Here is a 25,711-nt window from a genome sequence, read left to right on the forward strand (position 1 = left end):
CGTCACAGAGGTCAGTTAATTCTATGCACATAGAGACTCTTTCACCTAGATATCACACTATAGAGACTGTCTGTTCCCCGAACTAGAAAATACAAAAAACGTCCAAACCAAGTTAAGATTAACAATTTAATTGAGGTTCAACAAATAAAAAACAGAAGCAATATGGATAAACAAATGATAAAGCTTGGCTTATTGAATATCAGATCCCTTTCTACGAAAACACTTTTTGTAAATAATATGATCACTGATCATAATATAGATGTACTCTGTTTGACAGAAACCTGGCTAAAACCTGATGATTACATTATTTTAAATGAGTCCACCCCCCAAGATTACTGTTATAAACATGAGCCACGTCTAAAAGGCAAAGGTGGAGGTGTTGCTTCAATTTATAACAACGTTTTCAGGATTTCTCAGAGGGCAGGCTACAAGTATAACTCGTTTGAAATAATGGTACTTCATATAACATTATCCAAAGAAACAAATGTTAATGATAAATCCCCTGTTATGTTTGTACTGGCTACTGTATACAGGCCACCAGGGCACCATACAGACTTTATTAAAGAGGTTGGTGATTTTACATCCGAGTTAGTTCTGGCTGCAGATAAAGTTTTAGTAGTTGGTGATTTTAATATCCATGTTGATAATGAAAACGATGCATTGGGATCAGCATTTATAGACATTCTGAACTCTATTGGTGTTAGACAACACGTTTCAGGACCTACTCGTTGTCGAAATCATACTCTAGATTTAATACTGTCACATGGAATTGATGTTGATGGTGTTGAAATTATTCAGCCAAGTGATGATATCTCAGATCATTATTTAGTTCTTTGCAAAATTCATATAGCCAAAATTGTAAATTCTACTTCTTGTTACAAGTATGGAAGAACCATCACTTCTAACACAAAAGACTGCTTTTTAAGTTATCTTCCTGATGTATCCAAATTCCTTAGCATATCCAAAACCTCAGAACAACTTGATGATGTACCAGAAACTATGGACTCTCTCTTTTCTAGCACTTTAAATAAAGTTGCTCCTTTACGCTTAAGGAAGGTTAAGGAAAACAGTTTGACACCATGGTATAATGAGCATACTCGCACCCTAAAGAGAGCAGCCCGAAAAATGGAGCGCAGCTGGAGGAAAACAAAACTAGAGGTATTTCGTATTGCTTGGCGGGAAAGTGACATATCCTACAGAAAAGCATTAAAAACTGCTAGATCCGATTACTTTTCTTCTCTTTTAGAATTAAACAAACATAACCCCAGGTATTTATTCAATACAGTGGCTAAATTAACGAAAAATAAAGCCTCAACAAGTGTTGACATTTCCCAACACCACAGCAGTAATGACTTTATGAACTACTTTACTTCTAAAATCGATACTATTAGAGATAAAATTGCAACCATTCAGCCGTCAGCTACAGTATCACATCAGACAGTGCACTATAGACCCCCTGAGGAACAGTTCCACTCATTCTCTACCATAGGAGAGGAAGAATTGTATAAACTTGTTAAATCATCTAAACCAACAACATGTATGTTAGACCCTATACCATCTAAGCTCCTGAAAGAGGTGCTTCCAGAAGTCATAGATCCTCTTCTGACTATTATTAATTCCTCATTGTCATTAGGACATGTCCCCAAAACCTTCAAACTGGCTGTTATTAAGCCTCTAATCAAAAAACCACAACTTGACCCCAAAGAACTAGTTAATTATAGACCAATCTCGAATCTCCCTTTTCTGTCCAAGATACTAGAAAAGGTGGTATCCACACAATTATATTCCTTCTTAGAGAAAAATGGTATATGTGAGGATTTCCAGTCAGGATTTAGACCGTATCATAGTACTGAGACTGCTCTTCTTAGAGTTACAAATGATCTGCTCTTATCATCTGATCGTGGGTGTATCTCTCTATTAGTTTTATTGGATCTTAGTGCTCCGTTTGACACAATTGACCACAACATTCTTTTGCATAGACTTGAATACTTTGTTGGCATCAGTGGAAGTGCATTAGCATGGTTTAAATCGTACTTATATGACCGCCATCAGTTCGTAGCAGTGAATGAAGATGTATCCTATCGATCACAAGTGCAGTATGGAGTACCTCAAGGCTCAGTACTAGGGCCGCTACTCTTCACGCTTTATATGTTACCCTTGGGAGATATCATCAGGAAACATGGTGTTAGCTTTCACTGTTATGCTGATGATACTCAGCTCTATATTTCTTCGCAGCCCGGTGAAACACACCAATTTGAAAAACTAATGGATTGCATAGTCGATATAAAAAACTGGATGACGAGTAATTTCTTACTGCTAAATTCTGAAAAAACAGAGGTGTTACTTATCGGACCTAAAAACTCTGCTTGTAATAACCTAGAACACTGTCTAAGACTTGATGGTTGCTCTGTCAATTCTTCGTCATCAGTTAGGAACCTAGGTGTGCTACTTGATCGCAATCTTTCCTTAGAAAGCCACGTTTCTAGCATTTGTAAAACTGCATTTTTCCATCTCAAAAATATATCTAAATTACGGCCTATGCTCTCAATGTCAAATGCAGAAATGTTAATCCATGCATTTATGACCTCAAGGTTAGATTATTGTAATGCTTTATTGGGTGGTTGTTCTGCACGCTTAGTAAACAAACTACAGCTAGTCCAAAATGCAGCAGCAAGAGTTCTTACTAGAACCAGGAAGTATGACCATATTAGCCCGGTCCTGTCAACACTGCACTGGCTCCCTATCAAGCATCGCATAGATTTTAAAATATTGCTTATTACTTATAAAGCCCTGAATGGTTTAGCACCTCAGTATTTGAATGAGCTCCTTTTACATTATAATCCTCTACGTCCGCTACGTTCTCAAAACTCAGGCAATTTGATAATACCTAGAATATCAAAATCAACTGCAGGCGGCAGATCCTTTTCCTATTTGGCGCCCAAACTCTGGAATAACCTACCTAACATTGTTCGGGAGGCAGACACACTCTTGCAGTTTAAATCTAGATTAAAGACCCATCTCTTTAACCTGGCATACACATAACATACTAATATGCTTTTATTATTCAAATCCGTTAAAGGATTTTTAGGCTGCATTAATTAGGTAAACCGGAACCGGAAACACTTCCCATATCAACCTATGTACTTGCTACATCATTAGAAGAATGGCATCTACGCTAATATTTGTCTGTTTCTCTCTTGTTCCGAGGTCACCGTGGCCACCAGATCCAGTCTGTGTCCAGATCAGAGGGTCACTGCAGTCACCCGGATCCAGTACGTATCCAGACCAGATGGTGGATCAGCACCTAGAAAGGACCTCTACATCCCTGAAAGACAGCGGAGACCAGGACAACTAGAGCCCCAGATACAGATCCCCTGTAAAGACCTTGTCTCAGAGGAGCACCAGGATAAGACCACAGGAAACAGATGATTCTTCTGCACAATCTGACTTTGCTGCAGCCTGGAATTGAACTACTGGTTTCGTCTGGTCAGAGGAGAACTGGCCCCCCAACTGAGCCTGGTTTCTCCCAAGGTTTTTTTCTCCATTCTGTCACCGATGGAGTTTCGGTTCCTTGCCGCTGTCGCCTCTGGCTTGCTTAGTTGGGGACACTTCATCTACAGCGATATCGTTGACTTGATTGCAAATAAATGCACAGACACTATTTAACTGAACAGAGATGACATAACTGAATCCAATGATGAACTGCCTTTAACTATCATTTTTGCATTATTGACACTGTTTTCCTAATGAATGTTGTTCAGTTGCTTTGACGCCATGTATTTTGTTTAAAGCGCTATATAAATAAAGGTGACATTGACATTGACATGAAAGATGTTTCTGACTTATGAACTATAGTGTTTTTTGCATTGCAGAAACAGTTTTTAATGTGTTAGATGTTCTATGCACATAAACTTATGTTTCAGCTTCAGTGCACAGGATTATCAGTGTAGAGCAACTGAGAGCACTAATGTTTAATTAGTGGTTCTGGTGAAACGAAGCTAAAACAAGCCCACATATGCAATACAGCTTATCTCTCATTGAGAGAATGTAGATTTTTATAATGTTAACTGCAAAGCTTGCCAACATGAAAGATGTTTCTGACTTACGAACTATAGTTTTTTTTTTTTGCATTGCAGAAACACAGTTTTTAATGTGTTAGATGTTCTAAGCACATAAACTTATGTTACAGCTTCAGTGTACAGGATTATCAGTATAGAGCTACTGAGAGCACTAATGTTTAATTAGTGGTTCTGGTGAAACAAAGCTAAAACAAGCCCACATATGCAATACAGCTTATCTCTCAGTGAGAGAATGTAGCTTTTTACAATGTTAACTGCAAAACTTGCCAACATGAAAGATGTTTCTGACTTATGAACTATAGTGTTTTTTGCATTGCAGAAACAGTTTTTAACGTGTTAGATGTTCTATGCACATAAACTTATGTTTCAGCTTCAGTGCACAGGATTATCAGTATAGAGCCACTGAGAGCACTAATGTTTAATTAGTGGTTCTGGTGAAACGAAGCTAAAACAAGCCCACATATGCAATACAGCTTATCTCTCATTGAGAGAATGTAGATTTTTATAATGTTAACTGCAAAGCTTGCCAACATGAAAGATGTTTCTGACTTACGAACTATAGTTTTTTTTTGCATTGCAGAAACAGTTTTTAATGTGTTAGATGTTCTATGCACATAAACTTATGTTTCAGCTTCAGTGCACAGGATTATCAGTATAGAGCCACTGAGAGCACTAATGTTTAATTAGTGGTTCTGGTGAAACGAAGCTAAAACAAGCCCACATATGCAATACAGCTTCTCTCTCAGTGAGAGAATGTAGCTTTTTACAATGTTAACTGCCAAACTTGCCAACATGAAAGATGTTTCTGACTTATGAACTATAGTATTTTTTGCATTACAGAAACAGTTTTTAATGTGTTAGATGTTCTATGCACATAAACTTATGTTTCAGCTTCAGTGCACACTATTATCACTATAGAGCCACTGAGAGCACTAATGTTTAATTAGTGGTTCTGGTGAAACGAAGCTAAAACAAGCCCACATATGCAATACAGCTTATCTCTCATTGAGAAGAATGTAGATTTTTATAATGTTAACTGCAAACTTGCCAACATGAAAGATGTTTCTGACTTATGAACTATAGTGTTTTTTGCATTGCAGAAACACAGTTTTTAATGTGTTAGATGTTCTATGCACAAAAAACTTATGTTACAGCTTCAGTGCACAGGATTATCAGTATAGAGCTACTGAGAGCACTAATGTTTAATTAGTGGTTCTAATGAAACGAAGCTAAAACAAGCCCAGATATGAAATACAGTTTATCTCTCAGTGAGAGAAAGTAGCTTTTTACAATGTTAACTGCAAAACTTGCCAACATGAAAGATGTTACTGACTTATAAACTATATTGTTTTTTGCATTGCAGAAACACAGTTTTTAATGTGTTAGATGTTCTATGCACATAAACTTATGTTACAGCTTCAGCGCACAGGATTGTCAGTATAGAGCTACTGAGAGCACTAATGTTTAGTTAGTGGTTCTGGTGAAACGAAGCTAAAACAAGCCCACATATGCAATACAGCTTCTCTCTCAGTGAGAGAATGTAGCTTTTTACAATGTTAACTGCAAAACTTGCCAACATGAAAGATGTTTCTGACTTATGAACTATAGTGTTTTTTGCATTGCAGAAACACAGTTTTTAATGTGTTAGATGTTCTATGCATATAAACTTATGTTACAGCTTCAGTGCACAGGATTATCAGTATAGAGCCACTGAGAGCACTAATGGTTTTTGCATTGCAGAAACGCAGTTCTCTTACGAGAGCTCTCTCGTACTGCGTCTTAGCTAAGACGCTACGGGAAAAGTCTCTTTTCACGAAATACTGAAGCAAAAAATTATCCTTAATTTTGTGTTTTTGTAAAGCGCATTTGCAGCAGTACACAGCCATTGGCGAGACGGCTCGTTCGCTCATTGGCTTGTTCTGCGGCAACTGCACAGCCTATCGAGCGCAGGCTGATGCAACATCAGACCAACATCAGACTTCGCGCCCTTCTTGCCACTTCCCGCCGAAACGGGTGTGGCTCAACCTATAAAAGGAGCTCGAAAAGGCTGACTCACCTGATTTTTCATCTCTTCAGCGAAGCTCACGCATCGCTGGATCACGAGGAAGCAAGCGCCGTCTGGAAGAGGATATCAGCAGGACGAGCCATCCTGAAGCCGCTGGCACCGCCGCCTTCCACTGCCGTTCCTGCTGCGCTATCCGGCGCCCATATCCTTTACAATCCTTGTTCTGTAATATCCTGTGTGTGTGTTCGCCCTGCGACGCACATTCACAAAAGAGCTGCGTCTTTTTAAAGATGCCTTCGTGCGGCTCGTGCAGAACCCCGCTCAGCGAAGGAGATCGTCACGTCATCTGGGTCTCCTGTCTGGGTGAGGACCATGCAGCGCTCGCGCTCGCTGATGGCGGATGCCCTCATTGCGAGTTGATGCCTATGGTGACTCTGAGGACTCGCCTGGCATCCTTCTCGAAGCCTGCATCATCCGCTGCGCCGTAAGAAGCGCCGCTCGCAGCGCCTACCAGAACCGCCTCCAGCTCGGCCGAGCTCGCCGGTTCCCTCCGCTTCGCCGGTCTCCCCTGCATCGCTTCCCGATGCTCAGCGTCCGCTGCTTGCCGACGCGTCATCTGAGGAAGTGGATCTCAGGCCCGCGTCGGAGGAAGAAGACACGTGCTCTCTGCTTGCTTCGGGCAGTGAGGGTTGGGCGAGCTCCGTGGATCTCGCGCCCGCTGCTCAGAGGCCCAGCAGACGGGGGGATATCGATAAGGAGCTGATGCGTGTACTCTCGTTGGCCGCGGCGAGCCTCGGCCTCGAGTGGTCTGCACCAGCGCCCCCTTCACGTTCCCGGCTGGATGACGTTCCCGACGATGCCCACTACCCAGTGCCCATCTCCACATGTAAGCACAGCCCTGCACACAGGGCTAGCGCACATAAGATCGACACAGATCGGTCGAGTGCGCCGCATAGTAAACGTGCCCACTTCCCAGTGCCCACATACACTATGTCACATACGGCGCAGGGCTTCTGTAAAAACGAGGCCCGTGCACGTACATTCTGCACAGGCAGACAGCGAGTTGAAAGTGGTAAAAGTGCACACATGCAGCCCACGGTTACTCGCAGATATATCGAGTCCCACGGGACCCGCTCAGCCTCCCTCCAGTCGGTTAAGCGCCGGAACGGGGTCGAGGAAGAGCGATCTGCCCGCTGTGATCAGCGCGCTCCCCACCTCATATGTGCAGCACACTCGAGCGCCGCCGTTGCCCAGTCAACAGAGCGCGTTTCGCATCCAGCCCTTAGCCATTCATGCAGATGCATGGTCAGTGCTTCCAGGGGTTTCGGATTGGGTGCTAGGCATTATAAAGAGAGGCTACTCGCTACAGTTTTCTCGACGCCAACCGCGCTTTTCAGCGCGCGTCGAAACTACGGTCAAAACAGAAGTAGCACACATACTTCGGGCCGAAATATCAAAACTGTTGAGCAAAGGGGCTGTAGAGCCTGTGTCTCAAAGCGAGGGGGGGCTGTACAGCAGATACTTTCTGGTGCCCAAGAGAGACGGGGGTCTCAGGCCCATACTGGATCTAAGACAGCTGAACAAGGCATTGATGAAACGCAGTTTCAAAATGCTCACGACCAGGAAGCTCCTCGCGCAGATTCGCAGAGGGGACTGGTTCATGTCAATAGATCTGAAGGACGCGTATTTTCAAATACAGATAGCGTCAAACCACAGGCGATATTTGAGATTCGCCTTCGAGGGCCAGGCATACCAGTTTGCAGTCCTGCCATTCGGCTTGTCCGTAGCTCCTCGTACGTTTACGAGGTGCATGGATGCAGCGCTCGCTCCTCTCAGACTCAGAGGCATACGAGTGCTGAATTATTTGGACGACTGGCTGGTTCTGGCCCGATCAAGAGCGGAGCTCGTGGACCACAGAGCCGTTTTACTGGATCACCTCGAGAAGCTCGGCCTCATTGTCAATTGGGCGAAGAGTTCGCTGAACCCCAGTCAGACGATCCTGTTTCTGGGTATAGTTCTGAACTCGTGTTCCATGACGGCGCGGCTGTCAACACAGCGCGCGATGGGCATTCAGCGTGCAGCAAGTTCTTTCCGCTGTGGCGCGACTGTGTCGCTCAAACACTGTCAAAAGATGCTGGGTCTCATGGCCTCAGCATCTCCGGTTCTGCGGCTGGGCCTGCTCCGCATGCGCCCCCTGCAGTTCTGGCTGAAGGCTCAGGTGCCGCGCAGAGCGTGGGCGTCTGGCCGGCTGCATTTCAAGGTCGATCAGAGCTGTGTTGCGGCTCTAGCGCCTTGGACAGCGAACGGCTGGTACCGATCAGGTGTAAGCCTGGGGACTTCCCCGAGTGTGAAAGTGGTGTCGACGGACGCCTCCACTTCGGGATGGGGAGCGCTGCTCGAAGGCAGACCGTCCTTTGGCCTATGGTCATAACAACTGCCTGGAAATGCTGGCAGTGGAGAACGCGCTGACGCGCTTTTGTCCCCATATCAAGGATCACCACGTCGCAGTCCGTTCGGACAACATGTCCGTGGTGTCCTACATAAATCGCCAGGGTGGTCTCGGGTGCCGAAACCTGTGCAGGCTGACGGAACGCCTCCTGATTTGGGCTCAGCGCAACGTGCGCTCGCTGAGAGCATTGCATGTGCCTGGACTGCAGAATCTGGGTCCAGACAGGCTGTCCAGAGGCAATGTTCCTACAGGCGAATGGTCTCTACACCCGCAAACAGTCCGGCTGTTGTGGGAGAGATCTGGCATGGCGGAGGTGGACCTCTTTGCATCCCACGAAAACGCTCACTGCCCCGCGTTCTTTCCAAGAATGAAAGCGCGCTGTCACGGAGATGGTCGTGCTGCCCGCTTTATGCGTTCCCTCCCGTCTCCCTCCTTCCGCAGGTGATAGAACGGGTGAGAGAAACGAGATGTTCAATACTGCTTGTAGCACCTCTTTGGAAGAACCAACCATGGTTCCCAGATCTGATGCAGTTAGCAGATGTCGCCCCGTGGCCGGTACCGTTGAGGAGAGACCTCCTCTCGCAGGTCAGGGGCTCGATTTGGCACCCTCAACCGGAGTTGTGGTCCCTCTATGTATGGGCACTCAACGGTTACCCGCTGATCTCGCAGTGGGAGTGCTAAATACCATCACTCAGCCTAGAGCTCCGTCGACACGACGTCTGTATGCCTCGAAGTGGTCGGTGTTCTCCAGCTGGTGCACAGCTCGAGGTTATTCACCCCTTAGTTGTGAGGTGACGGAGGTCCTCTCCTTCCTTCAGGAGCTGTTGGATAAGGGCAGAGGCCCATCCACGCTCAAAGGTTATGTGGCTGCCATCGCGGCGTTTTCTGAAACGGCGTCCGGTCAGTCAATAGGAAGGAATGATTAAGTCATCTGGTTCCTCAGAGGAGCTAGGAGGCTGAATCCTCCCAGACCTCCGTCAGTCCCTATGTGGGACCTCGCGGCGGTTTCGGAGGCCTTGAAGGGTCCCCCTGTCAAGCCTATCCAATCGATTAGCCTTCAGCATCTGTCGTTCAAGACAGTATTCTTGTTGGCTCTCGCTTCTGTGAAGCGTGTGGGTGATTTGCACGCGCTCTCGGTGAGCCAGTCGTGCTTGGAGTTTGGGCCCAATGACTCAAGAGTCATACTCAAACCTAGGCACGGTTATGTGCCGAAATCCCTCAACACACCGTTTCGGGCTCAGGTTATTGCCCTGTCTGCCCTGCCGGTGTCAGCTTACGCTTCCAGGGGCCTTCAGTGCCTGTTGGGTGTCAGAGCACACTCTACAAGAGGCGTCGCCTCGTCGTGGGCGTGGTCTACTGGGATCTCCTTGCAGGATATATGTATGGCGGCAGGTTGGGCCTCGCCGTCTACATTTATCAGGTTCTATAACCTGGAGGTTCCCGCCTTGCAAGCAAGGCTGCTGTCGGTATAGGCGAATCAGGGCCCTGAGGGGAATTCTGAGTTCACGAGCGCTATGCGCTGCCGACTGTTATATGGGCAGTATTGCGTAAGACCCGCATTGCCACATTGGTCAGGCCTTGCCTCGGCTGTGTGATGTCATATTGCCGCATCTACGGATGCTGCTAGATATGGGACGGAGGGCTTTTTCACTTTTCTGTCCTGGACTCTCTGTGAGTCCCTCAGGTGACTGTGCACTGTAAATCCTGGGCGTTGCTTCAGGTTTATTGGTGTGTGATCCCTGCGCGCACGGCGTTTTACATTAGGTTCCCGTAGCGTCTTAGCTAAGACGCAGTACGAGAGAGCTCTCGTAAGAGAACGTACTCGGTTACTAAACGTAACCTCGGTTCTCTCTAGAAGAGCGAACGAGTACTGCGTTCTCTGCCGTGCGCACGATTCACTCTGGTTCGCTTCGGCGATGAAATAAATCAGATGAGTCAGCCTTTTCGAGCTCCTTTTATAGGTTGGGCCACACCCGTTTCGGCGGGAAGTGGCAAGAAGGGCGCGAAGCGCCCTTATTGGTCTGATGTTGCATCAGCCCGCGCTCGATAGGCTGTGCAGTTGCCGCAGAACAAGTCAATGAGCGAACGAGCCGTCTCGCCTATGGCTGTGTACTGCTGCAAATGCGCTTTACAAAAATACAAAATTAAGGATAATTTTTTGCTTCAGTATTTCGTGAAAAGAGACTTTTCCCGTAGCGTCTTAGCTAAGACGCAGTACTCGTTCGCTCTTCTAGAGAGAACCGAGGTTACGTTTAGTAACCGAGTACGTTTTTTGCATTGCAGAAACACAGTTTTTAATGTGTTAGATTTTCTATGCACATAAATTTATGTTACAGCTTCAGTGCACAGGATTATCAATATAGAGCTACTGAGAGCACTAATGGTTAATTAGTGGTTCTGGTGAAACGAAGCTAAAACAAGCCCACATTTGCAATACAGCTTCTCTCTCAGTGAGAGAATGTAGCTTTTTACAATGTTAACTGCAAAACTTGCCAACATGAAAGATGTTTCTGACTTATGAACTATAGTGTTTTTTGCATTTTTGCATTTTGTAATTTTAATAAATAATGTCCAAATATTTTTATTCAACCACCTATATATATATATATATATATATATATATATATATATATATATATATATATATATATATATATATATATATATATATATATATATATATATAGATTACATCTGGGGAGAAAAGAAAGGATGTGATGTTCAGAACATGATAACTACAGTAATTATCAAAGAGATGCACCCTGTTTGGCCAGGGGTGTTTTTACACCACAGACAAGGTTTGAGAAGGAAAAAATCCAGGGGCGTTGCCATCTTTTCAGAAGTGAGGGGGACAGAAGTTATATATATATATATATATAGGCTATATATGTAGGCTATATAACATTTCTTTAATCTATATAGCCTACCAATCAACAGTTTTTGAACAGTAATATTTTTTATGTTTTTAAAGAAGTATCCTCTGCTCACCAAGCCTGCATTTATTTTTTATTTGGATATATTTCAAAATGTAATTTGCTGAAATCTCAAAGCTGAATTTTAAGCATCAATACTCCAGTCAGACAATCCTTCAGAAATAATATAAAAAAAGGTTTCTTTGATGAATAGAAAGTTCAGAAGAACAGCATTTATTTTGAAATAGAAATCTGGAATAATCTGAAATAGAAAATTATGTCTTTATCATCACTTTTGATCAATTTAAAGTGAAGTAACGTGACATACAGCCAAGTATGGTGACACATACTCAGAATTTTTGCTCTGCATTTAACCCATCCAAAGTGCACACACACAGCAGTGAACACACACCGAGAACACACACCCGGAGCAGTGGGCATCATTTATGCTGCGGTGCCTGGGGAGCAGTTGGGGGTTTGGTGTCTTGCTCAAGAGAACCTTAGTCATGGTGTTGCCGGCCTGAGACTTGAAACCAAAAAAGAGTCCTTGCTAAGTAGAAGTGTTCATTTCTATAATTTATTTTCCAAAAAACAAAAATTATATTGACTGTAAGCTTTTGAATGATATATAGTGTACAATGTTGCAAAAGCTTTTTATTTCACATAAATGCTAATTTTTGGATCCTTATATTCATCAAAGAATACTGAAAAAAATACTCATGTTTTAAATATTGATAAATATTGAATCAGCAAATTAGAATGATTTCTGAAGGATGTGACACTAAAGACTGGAGTAATGATGCTGAAAATACAGCTTTGATCACAGGAATAAATTACATTTTAAAATTCATTAAAATAATATTTCACAATATTACTGTTTTTTGCTGTACTTTGGATCAAATAAATGCAGGCTTGGTGAGCAGAAGATACTTCTTTAAAAACATAAAAAATATTACTGTTCAAAAACTGTTGATTGGTAAGCTATATATATTAAAGAAATATTATATAGCCTACATATATAGCCTATATATATATATATATATATATATATATATATATATATATATATATATATATATATATATATATATATATATATATATAATTTCTGTCCGCCTCACTTCTGAAAAGATGGCAACGCCCCTGCAATTTTTCCTTCTCAAACCTCAAACAGGGTGCATCTCTTTGATAATTACTGTAGTTATCATGTTCTGAACATCACATCCTTTCTTTTCTCCCCAGATGTAATCTATATATATATATATATATATATATATAAATAAACATGAATAATTGTTATAATAATAAATAAACATTCATGTCTATCTACTCGTCTAGTTAATCCAAACGTTACTGTTGATAAACAATATAAAAACAGACGTCACATAGGGATGGTAGCATTTTAATAAAACTGTTAACATTACGGGAGCGGGGAATTTGAACGTGCATGAGTTATTGTATTTAATCTGTGTAATTTTAATGTTTGTTTTTTTATTTATTTTGTTTTTTTTTTACATAAAATTGATGTGTCTGCATCGTCTGCACTCGAGCATTTCATTGGGCTTAAATAAATCACTCTTTACAACGGATTTAGTTCCCAAACAACTGACAATTTTGACCTAAATATGATTTTCAGTTACAATAATTAATCCAAAATTTCGACATTAGTAACTTACTTTTTGCAACATCAGACGCACGCGCGCTCATAAGATCTCCCGGTTCTTACTTCTGTAGACTCGCACTAAACGGTTCATTTGAATCAGTGAGTGGTGGACTCCAGAACAGCTGCAATCCATAGACAGTAGGCTGCAATCGGATCATTCTAATTCGTAAACAAATCGTTTGGTGCAATTTGCGATCCGATTTAAGTTTACTTTGAAAAGACTCAGTTCGTTCATGATGAATCAAACACCGCTTCTGCGTGTCGGAGCAAGTGATATATTATAGGGAGTAACGATATGTTTTATGGAATGTAGTGAAGTAAAAAGTACGATTTTATGCTTTGGAATGTAGTGAAGTAAAAGTAAAAGTTACTCAAAATAAAACTACTTCAGTAAAGTACAGATACTTGAAAAATTTACTTAAGTACAGTAACGAAGTAAAGCTACTCCGTTACTGTCCACCACTGGAATGAAGTTATATTTTATTATTTAAAAAAACAGAGAGTGATAGTAAGATAAAGATTCTAGAGAAATAAAAACAGCTACACGGAGCTACGATTAGCTACATCAAGGCCAGCAGGAAGTAGAGAAAACACTGTCCAACAGCGACACCCGCAGTCAGGGAGGTCTGGGAGGTCATTGCAGGGAGGTCATTGCACAGCCCTGCAATGGGGTGGTGTGAGTACTGTTGTGTGTGTGTGATTGATTTAATTCTGTTGTTACACTTGTTGCTTAGAGTATATTTTTTGCAGAGTTAAGTTTAGTGAGTTATTTGCTCATTTAAGGATGCTGTCATAGTTGAAACTAACTAGGGCTTGCATAGACTAGTTGAGTGATCGACTACTTCAACCATTAGTTGGCGCTGTCGGAAACAATCGACTACTCGAGCATGCATTAACCACAAGGCATGCAGAGTTAGCAAGTATTACGTGAATTTTAGGATTACAATATTGCATGTAGCTGTTACTTTCTATGAATTTATCTACGTTGCATGTAAAATTTAAATATGTAATGTAGTAATTAGGGGTGTACCGGAATGGCACGGATAATGGCTTCAGAAGCAAATAACGAACAAGGTATTATTCTGCCTGAATATTTGGCTAAGGCTGGCACAGTCTGGTGTTTGCTAGATAATACAGGTGCTGGTCATATAATTAGAATATCATCAAAAGGTTTATTTCTTTCATTAATTCCATTCAAAAAGTGAAACTTGTATATTATATTCATTCATTACACACAGACTGATATATTTCAAATTCAGTATCTCAAAAAATTAGAATATAACTTAAGACCAATACAAAGAATGGATTTTTAGAAATCTTGGCCAAATAAAAAGTATGAAAATGTAAAGTATGAGCATGTACAGCACTCAATACTTAGTTGGGGCTCCTTTTGCCTGAATTACTACAGCAATCCGGCGTGGCATGGAGTCGATCAGTCTGCGGCACTGCTCAGGTGTTATGAGAGCCCAGGTTGCTCTGATAGTGGCCTTCAGCTCTTCTGCATTGTTTCGTCTGACATATCGAACTTCCTCTTCACAATAACCCATAGATTTTCGATGGAGTTAAGGTCAGGCGAGTTTGCTGGCCAATTAAGAACAGGGAAACCATGGTCCTTAAACCAGGTACTGGTAGCTTTTGCATAGGGATGCACCGATCACGATCGGCCGATCGTTAATGCGCATCTCTTTAGTAAAGCCAGTTCTCTAATCAGCGCTAAATTCCCTCAGGTGCGTGATTTCACATAGAGCAGCTGTTACTACACAGAGCCATTGTTAACTGAGAAGATGCGCAAATCGACGTGCGTTTATTTGCGCATCTTCTCAGTTAACAATGGCTCTGTGTAGTAACAGCTGCTCTATGTGAAATCACGCACCTGAGGGAATTTACCGCTGATTAGAGAACCGGCTTTACTGACGAGATGCGCATAACGATCGGCAGATCGTGATCGGAGCAGCCCTACTTTTGCACTGTGTGCAGGGTGCCAAGTCAAGAAAATGAAATTTGCATCTCCATAAAGTTGGTCAGCAGCAGGAAGCATGAAGTGCTCTAAAACTTCCTGGTATACAGCTGTGTTGACCTTGGACCTCAGAAAACACAGTGGACCCACACCAGCAGATGACATGGCACCGCAATCCATCACTGACTGTGGAAACTTTACACTGGACCTCAAGCAACATGGATTGTGTGCCTCTCCTCTCTTCCTCCAGACTCTGGGACCCTGATATCCAAAGGAAATGCAAAATTTACTTTCATCAGAGAACATAACTTTGACCACTCAGCAACAGTCCAGTCCTTTTTGTCTTTAGATGCTTCTGATGCAATCTGTTGTTCAAGAGTGGCTTGACATAAGGAATGCGACAGCTGAAACCTATGTCTTGCATATGTCTGTGCGTAGTGGTTCTTGAAGCACTGACTCCAGCTGCAGTCCACTCTTTTTGAATCTCCCCCACATTTTTGAATGGGTTTTGTTTCACAATCCTCTCCAGGGTGCGGTTATCTCTATTGCTTGTACAGTTTTTTTCTACCACATCTTTTCCTTCCCTTCGCCTCTATATTAATGTGCTTGGACACAGAGCTCTGTGAACAGCCAGCTTGTTTTGCAATGACCTTTTGTGTCTTGCCCTCCTTGTGCAAGGTGTCAATGGTCGTCTTTTGGACAACTGTCAAGTCAGCAGTCTTCCCCGTGATTGTGTAGCCTACAGAACTAGACTGAGAGACCATTTAAAGGCTTAGGTGTTTTGAGTTAATTAGCTGATTAGAGTGTGGCACAAGGTGTCTTCAATATTGAACATTTTCACAATATTCTAATTTTCTGAGATACTGAATTTGGGATTGACCTTAGTTGTCAGTTATAAACATAAAATTAAAAGAAATAAACATTTGAAATATATCAGTCTGTTTAAAATGAATGAATATAATACACAAGTTTCATTTTTTGAATGTAATTACTAAAATAAATCAACTTTTTGTTGATATTCTAATTATATGACCATCAGCTGTAGTTGAGCCAGGGGATCAGCACAATATTATACACAGACCTCTAAAGTCACGCAATACAATGTGAAGTGAATGAATGTAAACTTTATAAAAAGACCGCAAATCAAACACCACATTGCTGTTGCCTCTCTGTGCATCTCTCAGAAATCAGAGCTTGGTAAGCGTTATATCACCAATAATAATACATCATCCACATTCTATTATTTGTATATATTTAAAAGGCAATGGTTTAAACCTTAGGCTACAATATGATACGAATGAATGGAATAAGCACAGCGTGCTCACCAATCAAACAGCCGCGTTGTGCATCTCAGTCTTTCAAAAATCAAACCAGTTCTTTCTCAAGAGTAGGCTAATAATCAACTTAGATACATTTTATATTTGGTCTACATGTTTGTATCTTTGTCTTTTGCTGGTTTGCGTGGCACAAACACATTTGTTTAGTGAAGTAAAAAAAAAGACTCACTTAAAGAGTTCTGCGTAATGAAAATATATGCACTGAATTAATTCAGTCGTGTTTAAATAATCACTAAATGTTTGTCAAGACATCTCTCTGCTTGCATTATAACTATTTTTTTTTTTTTAGATTAACACGGCATACGTGTTCAGTGATAAATTATGAAAAAAAAAAGATTTCATCCGACTGTAGATACGAATAATTTTGTGGTTGATACAGATACAAATACAAATACTGGCTGTTACATGACAATTTAAATATGTAATGTCATAATTATAAAGTTTTGACAATATACATATTTAATTGTTGCATTTGGCTGTGAATTAATGAGCTTTTATTGAAAATAACTATTTCATGTCTTTCCATTTACAGTAGCATGAACCAAGATTAGTCGAGTAACTTGAGTAATTTTTAAATAAGAAATAAGTAGTCGTGCAACCCCTAAAACTAACCAAACATTTACTGTGTCAATTGGTAACCTATGTGGACTACCTTAAGTATAAAAGCTGTTTGGGTGAATACTAGACATAGTCACAAAAAAATGGTTTTCATGGTATCTTCTTCAGATTTGAAATATAAACTCAGACAGATGAGTTTCGACCCTTTTTTTTGGATTGCTTTAGGACTGATTTCATATATTTCTATATGAAATAATAAATAATTAATAATAATAAAAAAAAACATTAATTATGTCCCTTTTCATTTAATCTATTCATAAAAATCGACACACGCAAACAAAAACGTTCAGTGCGCTGGCATCCAGGTGCAGTTAATCAGGTTAAAATTAGACTGACAGAGGGTTACTGTAAATGCATATGCCCACTGTATAGCGTTTTCCTGATGCCACCGGGTGGCTTTTGCACTTGATGGCTTGGGCTGACAGACGCTGCCTGCAGCTATATTCTTCTTCTCTAAAGTGAATCGCATTTTTGGGGGCCTAAACGTTACAAAACTCATGAAACTTTGTATATTCATCAAAATGGGTGTGGCAATATGTCTCGATAGCACCACCTATACAATTTCAATGAAGTGCCCCTCGAGCTACGTTTCAAGTAAATGTATGAAGTATTGCTGGCCATCTATGGGTTTCTTAGTTTGTCCAGATGTGGGTGGGTAAACTTTGGTAAGTTCCATCAGAGGTCCCACTTAGCAGTGTAATCCTTTCATAAATGGCCAATAAAATCCACAGAATCCAAGGAAAGATCTCAGGGAAATTAGATAAGTTGGCATTTTCCAATGTGTCACAGCTTCAATTTTTGCAAGATCTGGTGACACTCTAATTGCCGACACAATGTGTCCTACAAAACCCAATTTAGACTGAAAGAACTGGAATTTGTTAATTGGCTCTTTGAGACCACATTCTTTTCAGACGATCCAGTACTTTTAACAGTCTCCTCTCATGTTCTTCAAGCGTGCGTCTGAACACAGTGATGTCATTGAGGTAAACTATGACTTGTAGGAGGTGCATATCAAAAATGGCTTTCTCCATCAGCCGCTGGAATGTGGCCGGAACTCCAGTAATGCCTTGGGGAATGCGTTCGAACTGGAAGAAAGGCTGTCTTCTCTTTATATTCTTTCGCCAAGGTTTTTTGATAATATCCACTACGAAGCTCCAGCACAGAAAACCACCTACTACCTGCCAAACTGTCCAGAGCATCCTATATCCTGGGTGTGGTGTACTGATCTGGGATAGTCAATGCATTAAGAGTTCTTATTGCCCCACTTTTATTCTGTGTAATCACAATGGGTGATGCATATAGACTCCTTGACTCCTTTATGATTCCAGCTGCAAGCATTTCTTTGGTGTGATGTTACACATCGATATTGCACAAGAGCGATGGGTCTGGAATGTTCTCTGAATGGTTTGGTATCTGGCAGCCGAATGTGAGGCCTCAGTAGTGATGAGTCACCAAAGTCAAACAGCTGGGGATCAATTACAGTTGAGCTTTGGCCTCCGGAATTGGTAGTGAGGGTGTCTGTTGGATACACATTGGCGATTACTGTTCCAGCAGGAATGGAAATATCTCTGGAAGGTTCATTGTGCATTGTTCATTGTGCACCAGTTCATTGATGTTCCTTTCTTAAACAGCAGAAGGTGGCAATATCACTGGAGTTATGAACAGTCCAGCTGGTAGTATTGTTTTGATTAATCTCTTTTTCTTTCTCCTTGTTTAATTTCTGTTTCAGTTGTTTTTTGTTTATAACCAAATCTTTTCTGTGTGTTTCCAGATCCCTACTATCACTACCACTCGCAAACCACACATCACACAATGTAGGCAGCGCAATCTTAACAACACTTTGCCTATATCTGCTAATACACTACTTTCTTTTTCTATTGGTCTCTGGAATTGCCAGTCTGCTGTGAACAAAGCCGATTTCATTACTTCTATTATTAGTCATTCAAAGCTTAATCTCATGGCCCTAACAAAGACCCTGATCAAACCAGAGGACACTGCTACACCTGCAGTACTCTCCAATAATTTCTCATTTTGTCACTCCCCCCGTTTCCCTGGAAGAGGTGGAGGTACTGGTCTGCTCATCTCTTATGATTGGAAATTTAATCCTTTACCATTTTGGGTATCAAAAGCTCCTTTGAATCTCATTCAGTTACTGTTACCATATTAGCCCGGTCCTGTCAACACAGCACTGGCTCCCTATCAAACATCGTATAGATTTTTAAATATTGCTTATTACTTATAAAGCCCTGAATGGTTTAGCACCTCAGTATTTGAATAAGCTCCTTTTACATTATAATCCTCTACGTCCGCTACGTTCTCAAAAATTTGATAATACCTAGAATATCAAAATCAACTGCTGGCGGCAGATCCTTTTCCTATTTTTCACCTAAACTCTGGAATAACCTACCTAACATTGTTCGGGAGGCAGACACACTCTTGCAGTTTAAATCTAGATTAAAGACCCATCTCTTTAACCTGGCTTACACATAATATACTAAAATGCTTTTAATGTCCAAATCCATTAAAGGATTTTTAGGCTGCATTAATTAGGTAAACCGGAACCGGGAACACTTCCCATAACACCCTATGTACTTGCTACATCATTAGAAGAATGACATCTACGCTAATATTTGTCTGTTTCTCTCTTATTCCGAGGTCACCGTAGCCACCAGATCCAGTCTGTATCCAGATCAGAGGGTCACTGCAGTCACCCGGATCCAGTACGTATCCAGAACAGATGGTGGATCAGCACCTAGAAAGGACCCCTACTGCCCTGAAAGATAGCGGAGACCAGAACAACTAGAGCCCCAGATACATATCCCCTGTAAAGACCTTGTCTCAGAGGACCACCAGGGCAAGACCACAGGAAACAGATGATTCTTCTGCACAATCTGACTTTGCTGCAGCCTGGAATTGAACTACTGGTTTCGTCTGGTCAGAGGAGAACTGGCCCCCCAACTGAGCCTGGTTTCTCCCAAGTTTTTTTCTCCATTCTGTCACCGCTGGAGTTTCGGTTCCTTGCCGCTGTCGCCTCTGGCTTGCTTAGTTGGGGACACTTCATCTACAGCGATATCGTTGACTTGATTGCAAATAAATGCACAGACACTATTTAACTGAACAGAGATGACATCACTGAATTCAATGATGAACTGTCTTTAACTATCATTTTGCATTATTGACACACTGTTTTCCTAATTAATGTTGTTCAGTTGCTTTGACGCTATATAAATAAAGGTGACTTGACTTGACCTACCCTCTTAAAATACATTTTGTAGTTGTCTATCGACCCCCTGGACCACTGGGTAACTTTTTGGATGAATTAGATGTGTTGCTCTCAACCTTTCCTGAGGATGGCACCCCCCTAGTTATGCCTGGAGATTTCAAAATCCACCTAGATAAACCTCTGTACGCTGATTTCCACACTCTGCTTGCCTCTTTTGATCTCAAACGAGTGTCAACTACTGCTACTCACAAATCAGGCAACCAATTGGACCTTATTTATACTCGACACTGCTCTACTGATCATGTTCTGGTTACTCCACTGCACACGTCAGATCACTTCCTCCTCACTCTTAACCTCAACATGGTCCCTGACACATCACTTACCCCTCCACATGTCATCTTTTGACGTAACCTACGTACACTTTCACCCTCCCGGCTATCTGCAATGGTTTCATCTTCACTTCCTTCCCCTAAACTGTTTGCATCTTTGGATGCTAACAGTGCTACTGATACTTTCTGCTCCACTCTTACACCTTGTTTGGACACTGTTAACCCCTTACCTTCCAGGCCAGCCTGTAACACCCCTTCTGCACCCCTTCTGGGACCATTAACCCTTTATATAGGCCTGTGCAAAAAAAGGCTTAGTTTCTGGCTTGTATATGGAGGTATATGGAGTATAACAGCAAATTTATATTGTTTGTGTGTGTGAGATTCTTGATTGTTGGTGATTTTCCCTGTTGGGAAGAGGTAACATTTGTTATTTTTTTATTTACCAGCACGATGGCATGCAAGTGTTTAAATCCACGTACTTTGCTTTCGTTTAGTGTATACTTATCACCACCATCAAAAGGTAGCAGATGCATAAATACACTTTTGTTTACTCCATGTAGTTCTGAGAGCTGAGGTGTACATTTTGATTTTCTCAAATACATCAAGGTAAGTGCGCAAAGGTCACTCTCACACACTCTCTCTCTCTCTATTTCTCACACACACACACATACAAACACAAAATATTATATTGTTGTTAAACTCCATATAGCTTCATATACAAGTCAGAAACTAAGCTTTTTTTGCACATGCCTATCTAAAGGGTTAATGGTCCCATCTAGTGATCAACTGTAAAAAAATAACAAATGTTACCTCTTCCCGACAGGGAAAACCACCTACAATCAAGAATCTCACACACACACAAACACTATAATTTGCTGTTATATTTCATATAACTCCATATACAAGCCAGAAACTAAGCCTTTTTTGCACAGGCCTATCTAAAGGGTCAATGGTCCCACCTAGTGATCAACTGTAAAAATAAACATTTTTAACTCTTCCCAAAAGGGAAAACCCCAAACAATCAAGAATGCATGATTATATGGTGTCATGGCTTAGCAATCAAAAAATGTCGTTATAATGGAAGTCAATGGGACAAAAACAGCCACGAACAACAAATTAGGGAGAAAAAAACTAAATCTAATGCTGCACAAAAACTAAAAATGCATCAAAGCCAATGTTGCTACTAATCTTTGACATGCCCAAGACTGTTATAAAAAGTAAAAAAAAAATCCAGCCACAATTACTTTTATATTGAAAATAAGTAATTTTGTGCCCCCCCCCCAAATCAGTGACATCATTTATGAACTTGGCAATTAAAGAGTTAAAATCTTGGATTTTTTAAGAACATTTGGTAGTTTTGATCAGGACTGAAGTTGATTAACAGAATTATGCAAAAAAAAAAAAAATATATATATATGAATCGGACACATTTTTACAGTAGTTTAATTGAGTGGATGTTTTCATCCCGAACATAACGAAAGGGTAGTGAATTTGAACAATGCACAAGGGTTAAATTATGTTGTGGGATAATTAAATATATTCTAAATAAACTACAAACATAAAGTTATATAGATTTATTTTGTCCTCACATTCTTTCTTGTAACTCTTCCCCCTCAGTGACACAGTGACTGAAATGCTCATTATGCAGCTCATTATGCAGTCCTTTGTCTTCTCAGGTGTAAATCACAATGATATTCATGATAGTTGGCGCCTACTCACATATGACTTTTACCAACAAAAAGTGTCTTAGAAAATTTAAATAAATATATTATTTTCTGTAAGCGAGTAAACAAGATGATTTTCACATAATTTAGAAAGAAAAATTCTAGGCTACAAGCTCCAGTTCTCAAAAGTCCCAGGAACCAATGTTCTGTATGCGTTTTATGGCCTTATTCAAGTGATTTAACATTTTTAGTTTTTCACTAACCATGCATAATATTTTTTTTTCCGCAAAAATACAATCATGTACATACATGCTGCTCACATATTATTATAACCCAGTTTGTGCTGATTACAGTGATATTAGACTTTACCCATTTAGATATTTATAAGAAACTGAAAAAAAAACACAAATGTCAGGGCATGACAAAACTTCTATTAACCCTCTGGAGTCGATTCATGCGTATACGCATTTTGAGGCATCTTCTCCTGATAACCCTGAAGAGAACTTAAATTACACTTTCAGTTTTGATCGTACAGATAAGAGCAATAAATCAATCAAATCTGTAAAGGCTCTACTTTTATTTGTATACACACATAACAACGACAAGACACTGCGGTGATCTTCATTTAGAAACACGTCATTAAAATGAACTGTAACTCAGCAAATACTCAACAAAGAGACAGGAGAAATATATCTATAGAAAGCTTGACATGTCTACTTTTAAACCAAGCAAGTGCTACCGAGAACAAATATTCTGGGATAAAGTAATCTATAGGAAAACAACACAATGTCCAGTCTTTCACGTCTCCATTATATCTAATGCGACCATGCCCACGCGCTTTATATTGATAATTGATATTCCATGTGAAGTGCTGAGTGTATATGTTCCATGTGAAGTGCTGAGTGTATATGCCCATACCACAGAAAACAAAGCAGTGACTGTTCTTCAAGGTTTTTATTTGTATTTTACTGTTTGCTTCAAACTGAGAGGAATAAGACATAATTCACCACAAAAAGATGCGCTGAGGTTTACCTCAGGATTTGAGTTTTGGATTTCCTCAGAAAAAAGAACGAAGCGCTTATATATATATATATATATATATATATATATATATATATATATATATATATATATATATACTTGTATTATTTTTCACATAATGATCTTGAGACGGCTTGACTATTGTAACTCTCTTTATGTAGGAGTCAGTCAGACAGCACTGCTGCATTTGCAGGCAGTCCAGAACTCGGCCGCAAGACTACTGACAAGTACACACAAGCATGAGCATATTACACCAATTTTATTGTCACTTGAGTGGTTGCCAGTGCATTTCAGAATCGAATACAAACTTTTATTATTTGTTTTCAAATCATTAAATGGCCTGGCTCCAACATACATTGCTGGCTTATTAAAACGACACAAATTTGCTAGATCTCTTAGGTCCTCTGATCAACTGCTCTTAACAATTCCCAGATCTAGACTGAAACTTAGGGATGATCGTGCTTTCTCAGTTGCTGCACCTAAACTGTGGAACATATTACCTCTGCATGTCAGAATGGCTCCATCAATATCTATTTTTAAAGCTCACTTAAAATCTCATTTATTATCCCGTGCTTTTAATCTCGATTAGGTCTGGAGGCATGTTTTATTTTGAACTTGGACTAATTGTGTATGTATGATATTTTTGTATTATTTGTTTTATGTATTATTGGCATTAGATTGAAGTTGGTTGTACAGCACTTTTGGCAACTGCTGTTGTATTAAATTGTGCTTTATAAATAAAATAAACAAACAAACATAACGTACACATTTTACTAGTTTGACTTTTTCCAAACTATAATTCCTGACTAAATGTATAATCAAGTGAAACATTATGAAGTTTCATTCACATCATCTAAATGTTTTGCTGTACTACCAGTATCAGTGACAATCAAAATAATGTTAATAATGTAGTTTATCATTTCATTTATTTGAGAGCACATAAACAATATACACTTTGGAAATGCTAGTTATGTGATGTTGATTTATATATTTCAACATGACACAAAACCAGTCATTACCAGTTTTTTAAAGCAGTAAGATTGTGAAATAGTTGTACTATTTAAAATAACTGCTTTCTATTTAAATATATTTTACAATTTAATTTATTCCTGTGATCAAAGCTAAATTTTCAGCATCATTACTTAGTGTAACAGTATACTGTACACTGTACCATTCAAAAGCTTGTAGTCAGTATACAGAAAATAAAACTTTTAATTAGCACACACGTGATGATAAATAAAAATGATTAATACAATAAACGATGCTGTTCTTTCAATTTATCAAAAATAAATAAATAAATAAATAAAACCTGAAAAAATATCGTCAGCTCTTTTCAACATTAATAATAATAATAATAATAATATATATATATATATATATATATATATTTTAGTGGAAAATCAGAATATTAGAAGGATTTCTAAAGGATCGTGTGACTGGAGTTAAAGATTCTAAAAATTCAGATTTGAACGTCAGCTTTGATTGTTCTTAACTGTTTAACTGCACTCGCAAGTGAATCTCAAATTATTTTGTGGGATAATTAAATATATTCTAAATAAACTACAAACATAAAAATATATACATTAATTTTGTCCTCACATTCTTTCTTGTAACTCTTCATTCTCAGTCACACACCTGACTAAAAGGCTCATTATGCAGCTCATTATGCTCATTTTATGTAAATCACAATAATATTTATGATAGTTGACGCCCACTAGCGTATGCCCTCATGTACATACGTGTTATTTATATATTATAGTAGCCCAGTTTGTACTGAATACAGTGTTTTCAGACTTTAGCCATGTATATGTTTATAAGCAACTGAAAAAAAAACACACAAAGAAAGGGCATGTCAAAACTTCTCCAGGCCCCCAAAACCCCCTTAGAGCTCAGATGGTTAAAGTGTGAATAGGCACATCGATCATGTTCTTGGAGTACCAGCTTTCAAACACAATGGTCACTTGTGAGCTGTTGTCTGAGAGTTTGACATAAAAAGTAATTGAACTTCACTTCCACTTTTTGAGAAACATACTTAGTCTGAATCCTTTTTACGGTCACCTGTTCCATCATGCTTTCCACTCTTCCCTTCGCAGAGAACAAACCAGCTTCTGAAACACATGATCAGTTTATGGAGGACCTTGACACTCAGAGGCTAAATGGCTGTTTTGCCACAGCGGTAACAGAATAATCCTCTTTTTTCTGGTCAACTTTAAATCTAGATGATGCAAAAACTGTCTTAGACTGAAAGGATTTATTTTGCTGTTCAAGAACCGGGGGTGACTGCTGACTATGACTGAGACTCATAACTGCCAACTGTTGCTGCAGCTGTTAAACTTGTTTTCTCAGCTCCTAAACTTTCAAATTCTCCTTCAACAGACTCAGAAAAGATGGTGGGCGCTCTCTTCATTCACAGAGCCCTATCTGAAGCAACATC

The 25,711-nt window shown here is 40.2% G+C and overlaps 1 protein-coding gene and 1 long non-coding RNA gene across 3 annotated transcripts in view; one reads left to right on the forward strand and one right to left on the reverse strand.

Annotated features, from left to right (window-relative positions):
- LOC132125033 (uncharacterized) overlaps positions 1-16,007 on the forward strand; it is a 357,141-nt gene extending 341,134 nt beyond the window's left edge. Inside the window, exon 3 of the long non-coding RNA XR_009426836.1 lies at positions 15,951-16,007. This is a non-coding gene — a long non-coding RNA (uncharacterized LOC132125033). The remainder of the gene's footprint in view (positions 1-15,950) is intronic.
- LOC132125002 (B-cell scaffold protein with ankyrin repeats-like) overlaps positions 1-25,711 on the reverse strand; it is a 338,644-nt gene that overhangs the window by 133,364 nt on the left and 179,569 nt on the right. The window lies entirely within an intron of this gene.

Source organism: Carassius carassius, chromosome 3 (genome assembly GCF_963082965.1).
Source record: "Carassius carassius chromosome 3, fCarCar2.1, whole genome shotgun sequence".
NCBI classification, from domain to species: domain Eukaryota; kingdom Metazoa; phylum Chordata; class Actinopteri; order Cypriniformes; family Cyprinidae; genus Carassius; species Carassius carassius.